The sequence below is a fragment of the Drosophila tropicalis genome, unplaced genomic scaffold, assembly GCF_018151085.1.
Source record: "Drosophila tropicalis isolate 14030-0801.00 unplaced genomic scaffold, ASM1815108v1 contig_258, whole genome shotgun sequence".
Classification (NCBI taxonomy): domain Eukaryota; kingdom Metazoa; phylum Arthropoda; class Insecta; order Diptera; family Drosophilidae; genus Drosophila; species Drosophila tropicalis.
Genome location: NW_027172710.1, coordinates 1,043,975 through 1,058,149, shown reverse-complemented (window position 1 = coordinate 1,058,149; position 14,175 = coordinate 1,043,975).

Here is a 14,175-nt window from a genome sequence, read left to right as displayed (position 1 = left end):
CATTCTATCATATTTGTCCAGATGGACTGTTTTGCTATGAATAAGTACTCGACTTATATTTCGAAGAGATCGAAAATTGACATATCGATTCAGAATGTGTCTCGTTTTGTGGAACTCTTTCATAAGGTTTGATTCCATTCTATCATATTTGTCCAAATGGACTGTTTTGCTATCAATAAGTACTCGACTTATTTTTCGAAGAGATCGAAAATTGACATATCGATTCAGAATGTGTCTCGTTTTGTGGAACTCTTTCATAAGAGAACAGAGACGATCCTTTTAAACGATGTATATTAATGCATACCAAGTAGCTTCTGACTAAGAAACGCACCAGCTTTATCGGAATCATCATCTATGCTATCTTCTCCGAACTTATCATTGCAGACTTTAGACATTGACACAAATTTCTTCGGTGTATCTGAATCACCTGTTTTGTAACTCTTACTGCTTCTGTTCCGTTGCCATATGAGTGTACGAATTCGTCAACATAATCCTCACAATAGAAGCAACCACCTGTGGAAACACGTCTTTGTATTTCGATGCGTTTTTATTCTTAACAAATTGCGCGGATGAGGGTGATCATTTCGATCTCAAACCATCAATCTCATAGACTCATGGGCTTTAAACTTGTCAGTTTCAATTGTTCTCTATAAAATGCGTTGAACCAGTCGGTCTTCTTTGCGTATCAAGACCCGATGGAACATTTCTGTTATGTCTGCGACTGCAAATACCGACGGACCTTTGTCTAAATTTTATAAGAATGTAACTTAATGTTTGGCAATGGTCTGGCCCGCTCATTTGCAGTGCGTTAAGTGACACGCTGTGGACTTCCGCTGCAGCATCGAATACGATTCTAACTTTTCCGAGTTTACTTTAATTAAAGACTCCAAAACGCGGCAGGTACCATGCCTTGTCCAGGCTTATTTTCTGTTCTGACTTCTAAATCACACATCAGTTAACAATATTACTTCCGGTACTTAGGGTCCCTGTTAAACTACTTGTCGAAAGATAATTGTCTCTTAATGAGCATTTCTTTGCTATTGGGAATGTTCAAATCGTCCGATTTCCATAACAATTCGGTCCAGATGCGTTTGTCAATACGTCTTCTTGTGTTTTCCAGTAGCATATTTGACATTTCAAGCTCTTGCCCTTGATGCTGATTTTTTTTTACATCTTTTACGTCCATTTCAGCATCAGCTGTATAATTGCAAGCGAGTTCATCTATGTCAGTGTGATTGTTTATTATGTTTATTCCATTTGGACCATCATTTGAATGATTCTATATCTTACCGTATAGCACACCAGCTTGTTTAGTTTTCACAGTAGCTAATCCATTTCAGGCAGATGACTTCATATTTCTGAGTATACCTAGGTGCACTTTCACAGGTCCAATCAACAACTCAGGTTCGACATTGCTATGCCGATTTTTAAAATACAACTCGTTTCTATTTATCGTTTGTTTAGGCTTTTTTTTAGTTTTTTGACTGTTCAAATATGAAACCGCTGCATATGCCTTTTCTGACACTCTTTTAGTCAATTTTTTGTACCCGTTACTGTGTACCTTAAACGTGAATTTGTCTTTAAATGGTTTCCACTATTACAGTAAGGTATGTATGAATTGCTTTATTCAGATCTATTTTTAGTATTTTATTATGCACCCATAGTGTGAAATGGTATATTAAAGCCGCAAAAATATATGTTACAAGCAGAAGAAAGTTTTTTTTAACATAAGGTATATATATATGTTCTTGATCAACATGAACAGCAGAGTCGATCTAGCCTTGTCCGTCTGTTCGTCTGATGGACCTCCTTGAGTTATGTTTCTTGAAGTACTTACAATCGAGATGCTATAAAATATAAAAAAACGGATAATTTATCGGATTTTTCTGATTTTTTATGTAGTTGCTCGATCAAATTTTAGGGTGCTGAATTCACAATGCTGTTAGGATAATCTTCAGCAATGTAAACTCTAATTTTCTCGCGATTCTAAGCAATTTTATAACTTTGTCAACGCAAAACGTAAGACATCTGTGCACCCGACTTACTTGTCTTTCGAAAACAATGAAACTGACCATGATCAGGGTATTGCCAATAAACTTGCTGATTTTTTCAAAACAACTTATTACTCTACGATGTGTTTGATGAAAGTCAAACTAGTATATGCACCTGGCCTTGGCGGAATACACGTGGATACACGTACACTCTTTTTCACATCATCCCATCTAAAAAAGGGAAAATAGTCCGAAGCTTCCAATTGTGGTGTATTTCCAAATTGTCAGCCATACCTAAAGCATTTGAGAAAACAATAACATCTCAATTGTAACATTTTTGTAGCTCTATTATTTCGTCGTCCTTACCTGGGTTTAAGAGACGTAGATCCACAACTGCTAACCTATTATAATTTACTTTTCACTAAATCATTCAAGACAGCTTTGCAAACTGGCGTTATTTATATTGACTTCAGCAAGGCTTTTGACTCTGTCAATCATGCACCGCATTTCTATAAATTGAACGCACTGGCATCCAGAGCCTTTTGCTAGATTGGATTCTTCAATATCTTTCTAAGCCGTCACAACAGGTCCTCTTAAAGTCTTTTCTTATACAATCGCTCTTTTGATATTTGCTCAGCTTCCACCAGGTTGGTCCCGTTATCAGACATAACTCCACGTCGCCTCATAAGGTGGTGAATGACTTAAAGCATGATCAGGCCGTCAAGTCTCTAGTTTATTCCAAGTGTGTGGCGCTTACAAACAAACAGGTAAAAATTCATATCCCTTGCTTTTCTGTCCCTCTTCCTCTCACTACTGCGAACGGTCCCATGTAAACAAAAAACTGGGCAAACAAAAAAGGTCAATCTTTTCGATAGCAGTTTTCCCATCAAGAGTGGTCTTCTTACGGCATTCAAGGCATTTTTGTGACGTTCGGAGTACCTCTTGGCCTAGTTGAGAAATCCAAAACTTCCGTCGTGTTTCAGTGATGATCACTATTTCACTTTGATGCTTCGTTTCGTCACGTTGTTCCCCTGTGGCAGGATTGTTGCTTTGTTTGTTCGTCCGCTTACATGTAACAAGTCACCATCATCAATTTCCGGTGTCAATTTCAAAAGACTGTTTTTCTTATATTAAGGGTTGTTACTTCCGAGCTTAGTCCATAGAGTTCATCCGCCTAATTCGTGGTGACATTGCAGAATTCTTAATACTTAATTTAACTTTCTCATGCTTAGTGATTCCTCAAAATCGTCCAATTGAAACTCTGTCCTCGAAAACCATAATGACTATCTGCTTTGCTGGGAACACATTTCCATTCTTCGTTGCGAGAGCTTTATATAATTCCATTCACTTGATGAGTGGCATACGACTTATACTCTCTCTCTGATCCAAACAAGTCCATGCTAGAACAGTTATTGAGTTTGACCACGAACAAGCTTGTCCTTCTTATGTGGAGCTTCTGAGCCTAGTCGCCATAACGGCAACCTGTAACTTCAGTCTTGGCAGTAGACAGTTTCAGTGGTGTGCTATTTTTTCCAATGCGTTTTTATATGTTTTCCCGTTATAAAAGATACTTTCCATCCATCTCACTCGCATCTGCAAACATGTGTAACTCTACTGATTTATTAATAAAAGCTATACCATTATATCTTCGAACCCTAATTAAAAGTATTTCTTTAAAATAACGAGCCCATCTTTGCCAGTCGATGCACTCTTCTTGATGTACGGTTTGATTCCATTCTATCATATTTGTCCAGATGGACTGTTTTGCTATCAATAAGTACTCGACTTATATTTCGAAGAGATCGAAAATTGACATATCGATTCAGAATGTGTCTCGTTTTGTGGAACTCTTTCATAAGAGAACAGAGACGATCCTTTTAAACGATGTATATTAATGCGTACCAAGTACCTTCTGACTAAGAAACGCACCAGCTTTATCGGAATCATCATCTATGCTATCTTCTCCGAACTTATCATTGCAGACTTTAGACTTTGGTACAAATGTTCTGCAACTCTTACTGCTTCTGTTTCGTTGCCATATGCGTGTACGAATTCGTCAACATAATCCTCACAAAAGAATCAACCACCTATGGAAACAAGTCCTTGTATTCCGATGCGTTTTTTTTCTTAACAAATTGCACGGATGGGAGTGAGCATTTCGATCTCAAACCATCAATCTCAAACCATCAATCTCATAACCAACACCGCTTTAAACTTGTCAGTTTCAATTGTTCTCTATAAAATGCGATGAACCAGTCGGTTCTTTGCGTATCAAGACCTGATGGAACATTTCTGTTATGTCTGCGCAAATACCGACGGACCTTTGCCTAAATTTTATAAGAATGTAACTTAATGTTTGGCATTGGTCTGGCCCGCTCATTTGCAGTGCGTTAAGTGACACGCTGTGGACTTCCGCTGCAGCATCGAATACGATTCTAATTTTTCCTAGTTTATTTTAATTAAAGACTCCAAAAAGCGGCAGGTACCATGCCTTGTCCAGGCTTATTTTCTGTTCTGACTTCTGAATCACACATCAGTTAACAAAATTACTTCCGGTACTTAGGGTCCCTGGTAAACTACTTCTCCAAAAATAATTGTCTCTTAATGAGCATTTCTTTGCTATTGGGAATGTTGAAATCGTCCGATTTCCATAACAATTCGGTCCAGATGCGTTTGTCAATACGTCTTCTTGTGTTTTCCAGTAGCATATTTGATATTTCAAGCTCTTGATGCTGATTTTTTTTTACATCTTTTAAGTCCATTTCAGCATCAGCTGTATAATTGCAAGCGAGTTCATCTATGTCAGTGTGATTGTTTATTATGTTTATTCCATTTGGACCATCATTGGAATGATTCTAGATCTTACCGTATAGCACATCAGCTTGTTTAGCTTACACAGTAGCTAGTCCATTTCAGGCAGATGACTTTATATTTCTGAGTATACCTAGGTGCACTTTCACAGGTCCAATCAACAACTCAGGTTCGACATTGCTATGCCGATTTTTAAAATACAACTCGTTTCTATTTATCGTTTGTTTAGGCTTTTTTTTAGTTTTTTGACTGTTCAAATATGAAACCGCTGCATATGCCTTTTCTGACACTCTTTTAGTCAATTTTTTGTACCCGTTACTGTGTACCTTAAACGTGAATTTGTCTTTTGATGGTTTCCATTATTATTATGGAATGAATTGCTTCATTCAGATCTATTTTTAGTATTTTATTATGCACCCATAGTGTGAAATGGTATATTAAAGCCGCAAAAATATATGTTACAAGCAGAAGAAAGTTTTTTTTAACATAAGGTATATATGTATGTATGTTCTTGATCAACATGAACAGCAGAGTCGATCTAGCCTTGTCCGTCTGTTCGTCTGATGGACCTCCTTGAGTTATGTTTCTTGAAGTACTTACATTCGAGATGCTATGAAATATACAAAAACGGTTAATTTATCGGATTTTTCTGATTTTTTATGTAGTTGCTCGATCAAATTTTAGGGTGCTGAATTCACAATGCTGTTAGCATTATCTTCAGCAATGTAAACTCTCATTTTCTCGCGATTCTAAGCAATTTTATAACTTTGTCAACGCAAAACGTAAGACATCTGTGCACCCGACTTACTTGTCTTTCGAAAACTTGCTGATTTTTTCAAAACAACTTATTTCTCTACGATGTGTTTGATGAAAGTTCAGTTCTTGCTTTGTACCGTCAACTTAGTATATGCACCTGGCCTTGGCGGAAAACACGTCTTGAGGTTTTGTGGATAGGCTCTATGTCAATACTTGAGTTGTTTACACTCTTTGTCACATCATCCCATCTATTTGGAAGGAATCAAATATTATATTTGTTCATAAAGAGGGAAAATAGTCCGAAGCCTCCAATTATGATGTATTTCCAAATAGTCAGCCTAAAGCATTTGACAAAGCATTTGAGAAAACAATAACATCTCTATTGTAACATTTTTGTAGCTCTATTCGTCGTCCTTACCTGGGTTTAAGAGACGTAGATCCACAACTGCTAAGGTATTATAATTTACTTTTCACTAAATTATTCAAGACTGCTTTGCAAACTGACGCTATTTATATTGACTTCAGCAAGGCTTTTGATTTTGTCAATCATGCACCGCATTTCTATAAATTGAACGCACTGGCATCCAGAGCCTTTTGCTAGATTGGATTCTTCAATAGCTTTCTAAGCCGTCACAACAGGTCCTCTTTAAGTCTTTTCTTATACAATCGCTCTTTTGATATTTGCTCAGCTTCCACCAGGTTGGTCCCGTTATCAGACATAACTCCACGTCGCCTCATAAGGTGGTGAATGACTTAAAGCATGATCAGGCCGTCAAGTCTCTAGTTTATTCCAAGTGTATGGCGCTTACAAACAAACAGGTAAAAATTCATATCCCTTGCTTCTCTGTCCCTCTTCCTCTCACTACTGCGAACGGTCCCATGTAAACAAAAAACTGGGCAAACAAAAAAAGTCAATCTTTTCGATAGCAGTTTTCCCATCAAGAGTGGTCTTCTTACGGCATTCAAGGCATTTTTGTGACGTTCGGAGTACCTCTTGGCCTAGTTGAGAAATCCAAAACTTCCGTCGTGTTTCAGTGATGATCACTATTTCACTTTGATGCTTCGTTTCGTCACGTTGTTCCCCTGTGGCAGGATTGTTGCTTTGTTTGTTCGTCCGCTTACATGTAACAAGTCACCATCATCAATTTCCGGTGTCAATTTCAAAAGACTGTTTTTCTTATATAAAGGGTTGTCACTTCCGAGCTTAGTCCATAGAGTTCATCCGCCTAATTCGTGGTGACATTGCAGAATTCTTAATACTTAATTTAACTTTCTCATGCTTAGTGATTCCTCAAAATCGTCCAATTGAAACTCTGTCCTCGAAAACCATAATGACTATCTGCTTTGCTGGGAACACATTTCCATTCTTCGTTGCGAGAGCTTTATATAATTCCATTCACTTGATGAGTGGCATACGACTTATACTCTCTCTCTGATCCAAACAAGTCCATGCTAGAACAGTTATTGAGTTTGACCACGAACAAGCTTGTCCTTCTTATGTGGAGCTTCTGAGCCTAGTCGCCATAACGGCAACCTGTAACTTCAGTCTTGGCAGTAGACAGTTTCAGTGGTGTGCTATTTTTCCAATGCGTTTTTATATGTTTTCCCATTATAAAAGATACTTTCCATCCATCTCACTCGCATCTGCAAACATGTGTAACTCTACTGATTTATTAATAAAAGCTATACCATTATATCTTCGAACCCTAATTAAAAGTATTTCTTTAAAATAACGAGCCCATCTTTGCCAGTCGATGCACTCTTCTTGATGTACGGTTTGATTCCATTCTATCATATTTGTCCAGATGGACTGTTTTGCTATCAATAAGTACTCGACTTATATTTCGAAGAGATCGAAAATTGACATATCGATTCAGAATGTGTCTCGTTTTGTGGAACTCTTTCATAAGAGAACAGAGACGATCCTTTTAAACGATGTATATTAATGCGTACCAAGTACCTTCTGACTAAGAAACGCACCAGCTTTATCGGAATCATCATCTATGCTATCTTCTCCGAACTTATCATTGCAGACTTTAGACTTTGGTACAAATGTTCTGCAACTCTTACTGCTTCTGTTTCGTTGCCATATGCGTGTACGAATTCGTCAACATAATCCTCACAAAAGAATCAACCACCTATGGAAACAAGTCCTTGTATTCCGATGCGTTTTTTTTCTTAACAAATTGCACGGATGGGAGTGAGCATTTCGATCTCAAACCATCAATCTCAAACCATCAATCTCATAACCAACACCGCTTTAAACTTGTCAGTTTCAATTGTTCTCTATAAAATGCGATGAACCAGTCGGTTCTTTGCGTATCAAGACCTGATGGAACATTTCTGTTATGTCTGCGCAAATACCGACGGACCTTTGCCTAAATTTTATAAGAATGTAACTTAATGTTTGGCATTGGTCTGGCCCGCTCATTTGCAGTGCGTTAAGTGACACGCTGTGGACTTCCGCTGCAGCATCGAATACGATTCTAATTTTTCCTAGTTTATTTTAATTAAAGACTCCAAAAAGCGGCAGGTACCATGCCTTGTCCAGGCTTATTTTCTGTTCTGACTTCTGAATCACACATCAGTTAACAAAATTACTTCCGGTACTTAGGGTCCCTGGTAAACTACTTCTCCAAAAATAATTGTCTCTTAATGAGCATTTCTTTGCTATTGGGAATGTTGAAATCGTCCGATTTCCATAACAATTCGGTCCAGATGCGTTTGTCAATACGTCTTCTTGTGTTTTCCAGTAGCATATTTGATATTTCAAGCTCTTGATGCTGATTTTTTTTTACATCTTTTAAGTCCATTTCAGCATCAGCTGTATAATTGCAAGCGAGTTCATCTATGTCAGTGTGATTGTTTATTATGTTTATTCCATTTGGACCATCATTGGAATGATTCTAGATCTTACCGTATAGCACATCAGCTTGTTTAGCTTACACAGTAGCTAGTCCATTTCAGGCAGATGACTTTATATTTCTGAGTATACCTAGGTGCACTTTCACAGGTCCAATCAACAACTCAGGTTCGACATTGCTATGCCGATTTTTAAAATACAACTCGTTTCTATTTATCGTTTGTTTAGGCTTTTTTTAGTTTTTTGACTGTTCAAATATGAAACCGCTGCATATGCCTTTTCTGACACTCTTTTAGTCAATTTTTTGTACCCGTTACTGTGTACCTTAAACGTGAATTTGTCTTTTGATGGTTTCCATTATTATTATGGAATGAATTGCTTCATTCAGATCTATTTTTAGTATTTTATTATGCACCCATAGTGTGAAATGGTATATTAAAGCCGCAAAAATATATGTTACAAGCAGAAGAAAGTTTTTTTTAACATAAGGTATATATGTATGTATGTTCTTGATCAACATGAACAGCAGAGTCGATCTAGCCTTGTCCGTCTGTTCGTCTGATGGACCTCCTTGAGTTATGTTTCTTGAAGTACTTACATTCGAGATGCTATGAAATATACAAAAACGGTTAATTTATCGGATTTTTCTGATTTTTTATGTAGTTGCTCGATCAAATTTTAGGGTGCTGAATTCACAATGCTGTTAGCATTATCTTCAGCAATGTAAACTCTCATTTTCTCGCGATTCTAAGCAATTTTATAACTTTGTCAACGCAAAACGTAAGACATCTGTGCACCCGACTTACTTGTCTTTCGAAAACTTGCTGATTTTTTCAAAACAACTTATTTCTCTACGATGTGTTTGATGAAAGTTCAGTTCTTGCTTTGTACCGTCAACTTAGTATATGCACCTGGCCTTGGCGGAAAACACGTCTTGAGGTTTTGTGGATAGGCTCTATGTCAATACTTGAGTTGTTTACACTCTTTGTCACATCATCCCATCTATTTGGAAGGAATCAAATATTATATTTGTTCATAAAGAGGGAAAATAGTCCGAAGCCTCCAATTATGATGTATTTCCAAATAGTCAGCCTAAAGCATTTGACAAAGCATTTGAGAAAACAATAACATCTCTATTGTAACATTTTTGTAGCTCTATTCGTCGTCCTTACCTGGGTTTAAGAGACGTAGATCCACAACTGCTAAGGTATTATAATTTACTTTTCACTAAATTATTCAAGACTGCTTTGCAAACTGACGCTATTTATATTGACTTCAGCAAGGCTTTTGATTCTGTCAATCATGCACCGCATTTCTATAAATTGAACGCACTGGCATCCAGAGCCTTTTGCTAGATTGGATTCTTCTATGCTTTCTAAGCCGTCACAACAGGTCCTCTTTAAGTCTTTTCTTATACAATCGCTCTTTTGATATTTGCTCAGCTTCCACCAGGTTGGTCCCGTTATCAGACATGATTCATTTTGGGACTCCACGTCGCCTTATAAAGTGGTGAATGACTTAAAGCATGATCAGGCCCTCAAGTCTCTAGTTAATTCCTCGCTTCTCTGTCCCTCTTCCTCTCACTACTGCGAACGGTCCCATGTAATCAAGAAACTGGGCAAACAAAAGTAGTCAATCTTTCCGAAGGCAGTTTTTCCATCATGGGTGGTCTTACGCCATTTAAGGCATTTTTGTGACGTTCGGAGTACCTCTTGGCGTAGTTGAGAAATCCAAAACTTCCGTCGTGTTTCAGTGATGATCGTTATTTCACTTTGATGCTTCGTTTCGTCACGTTGTTCCCATGTCGCAGGATTGTTGCTTTATTTGTTCGTCCGCTTACATGTAACAAGTCACCATCATCAATTTCCGGTGTCAATTTCAAAAGACTGTTTTTCTTATCTATAGGGTTGTCACTTCCGAGCTTAGTACATTCTTCTTTTTTGTAGACTTTTGGGATATCAGGTCATTTTCACAAACTTCTTTTCCCTTCATTCCTAGTACCCAAGCCAGAATCCGTATGGGTCTTGTGTGCGATGAGAATTTTCCAAAGAGTTCATCCGCCTAATTCGTAATGACATTGCAGAATTCTTAATACTTAATTTAACTTCCTCATGCTTAGTGATTCCTCAAAATCGTCCAATTGACACTCTGTCCCCGAAAACCATGTGACTATCTGCTGTGCTCTCTCTGATCCAAACAAGTCCATGCTAGAACAGATGATGAGTTTGACCACGAACAAGCTTGTCCTTCTTATGTGGAGTTTCTGAGCCTAGTCGCCATAACGGCAACCTGTACCTTCAGTCTTGGCAGTAGACAGTTTCAGTGGTGTGCTATTTTTCCAATGCGTTTTATATGTTTTTCCCATTATAAAAGATACTTTCCATCCATCTCACTCGCATTTGCAAATATGTGTAACCCTACTAATTCATTAATAAAAGATATACCTTAATATCTTCGAAAAAAAAACGAGGCCATCTTTTCCATTCGATGCACTCAGATGGATTGTTTTGCTATCAATAAGTACTCGACTTATATTTCGAAGAGATCGAAAATTGGCATATCGACTCAGAATGTGTCTCGTTTTGTGGAACTCTTTCATAAGAGAACAGAGACGATCCTTTTAAACGATGTATATTAATGCATACCAAGTACCTTCTGACTAAGAAACGCACCAGCTTTATCGGAATCATCATCTATGCTATCTTCTCCGATCTTATCATTGCAGACTTTAGACTTTGATACAAATGTTCTGTAACTCTTACTGCTTCTGTTTCGTTGCCATATGAGTGTACGAATTCGTCAACATAATCCTCACAAAAGAATCAACCACCTATGGAAACAAGTCCTTGTATTCCGATGCGTTTTTTTTCTTAACCAATTGCACGGATGGGAGTGAGCATTTCGATCTCAAACCATCAATCTCATAACCAACACCTCATGGACTTTAAACTTGTCAGTTTCAATTGTTCTCTATAAAATGCGTTGAACCAGTCGGTCTACTTTGCGTATCAAGACCTGATGGAACATTTCTGTTATGTCTGCGCAAATACCGACGGACCTTTGAGTGACACGCTGTGGACTTCCGCTGCATCATCATATACGATTCTAATTTTTCCTAGTTTATTTTAATTGAAGACTCCAAAACGCGGCAGGTACCATGCCTTGACCATGCTTATTTTCTGTTCTGATTTCTGAATCACACATCAGTTAACAATATTACTTCCGGTACTTAGGGTCGGTATTAAACTACTTCTCGAAAGATAATTGTCTCTTAATGAGCATTTCTTTTCTATTGGGAATGTTGAAATCGTCCGATTTCCATAACAATTCGGTCCAGATGCGTTTGTCAATACGTCTTTTTGTGTTTTCCAGTAGCATATTTGATATTTCAAGCTCTTGCCCTTGATGCTGATTTTTTTTTACATCTTTTACGTCCACTTCAGCATCAGCTGTGTAATTGCAAGCGATTTCATCTATGTCAGTGTGATTGTTTATTATGGTTATTCCAGTTGGACCATCATTGGAATGATTCTATATCTTACCGTATAGCACACCAGCTTGTTTAGTTTTCACAGTAGCTAATCCATTTCAGGCAGACGACTTCATATTTCTGAGTATACCTAGGTGCACTTTCATAAGTCCAATCAACAACTCAGGTTCGACATTGCTATGCCGATTTTTATACCCTTGCAAAAAGGGTATATTAATTTTGGTTAGAAGAGTGCAACGCATAGAACGAAGCATCTCCGACCATACAAAGTATATATATTCTTGATCAGCAGGACGAGACGAGTTTAAATAGCCATGTCCGTCCGTCCGTCTGGATCAACGCAAACTCCTCCTAGACTGTAAGAGCTACAGAGCTGAAAGGCTTGTATATCCTGCAGGGGTTGTAAATCTCGGATTCAGCCGGATCGGACCACTATATCATATAGCTCCCATACAAACCCCAAAGTCACGAACAGTGACTTTTCTGAATATTTTCGTTATTTTCTATGCTATTATCGTGAAACTTAATATTAGAGAGTTTATTACGCTTACAAACAACTGTGCCAAATTTAATCAAGATCGAATGAATATATCATATAGCTCCCATAGGAACGATCGGTTGAAAACAGTTATTTTTGTAAATAACTTCGTTACTTTTAACGCGATTGCTTTCAAATTAAACGTTTGTTAGTTTAATATATCTGTTAATGACTGTGCCGAATTTGATAAAGATCGGGTGACTATATCATATAGCTCACATAGGAATCATCGGTGGAAAACAGTGACTTTGATCAATATCTTCGTTATTTTTTATGATTGTAGGCCATTCTTTCGCAAACATAAGCCTTTTTATATAAAACGTTCTTTCACATTGATGGCTAATAGGAAAGAGTTACCAAAAAAGTTGCAAGGGTATACAAACTTTGACGCGGTCGAAGTTAGCCCCGGCCCTCTGGTTAAAATACAACTCGTTTCTATTTATCGTTTGTTTAGGCTTTTTTTAGTTTTTTTTAATTGTTCAAATATGAAACCGCTGCATATGCCTTTTCTGACACTCTTTTAGTCAATTTTTGTACCCGTTACTGTGTACCTTAAACGTGAATTTGTCTTTAAATGGTTTCCACTATTACCGTAAGGTATGAATTGCTTCATTCAGATCTATTTTTAGTATTTTATTATGTATGAACACAAACATCTCGGAGGCTATAAGAACTAGAGCCACCAAATTTGGTATGTATACTCGTGTATTATGCAAATGTACAAAGTTAATTGGAATTTCGACCACGCTCCCATACGCCCCCAGGAATCACATAAAACTATTTTTCTTAAAAAGTATAACAGCTAGACACATCAAATTTAGTTTGTATACCCGTTTAGTTAACGCGCAGAAATTAATTGTTCAAACTTTTTGCCACGCCCCCTTACGCCCCCAGGAATCACATAAAACTGTTTTCCTTAAAAAGTATAATAGCTAGAGACATCAAATTTGGTATGCAGACTAGTTTAATAGACGCGCAGATATTGGCTATTTAAACATTTTGCTACGCCCACTTCCGCCCCGCAAGTTAAACAAAACTGATTTTATCAAAAACAAACAAAGCTAAAGTCAACAAATTTAGTATGTATACTGGCTTAGTATGCGCACAGAGTATATACATATATATTTTCATGTTTTGCCACGCCCACTTTCGCCTCCATAATTAAGAAAAAACAGATTTCCTCCTGTAGTTTTTTGACTATCGCATTAATTAATCTTATCTATTTCTACCAAACTACCAAATTTATTGAAATCGGACTAGAAACATGCAAAATATGCGTATGAACGTATTTCAAGCGGTCCATAAGGCCAGAATTGGCCGTTGGCTAGTGGCGGCGCTAGAGTGCTCGTGTTTTTGTAGAGTGAGCGAGATAGCACATACTATGAAATATGTAAAAACAATTTAATAGACATATGTACATTCGATTTTCGAAATTTGAAATATTTGTTTCACCTGGTGTATGGTATACCCAAGTCGACGAGTCGACTTACTTGCTTAATTAATTCAAACAAACAGGTACAAATTCATATCCCTCGCTTCTCTGTCCCTCTTCCTCTCACTACTGCAAACGGTCCCATGTAATCAAGAAACTGGGGCAAACAAAAGTAGTCAATTTTTCCGAAGGCAGTTTTTGGAGTACCTCTTGGCGCAGTTGAGAAATCCAAAACTTCCGTCGTGTTTCAGAGATGATCGTTATTTCACTTTGATGCTTCGTTTCGTCACGTCG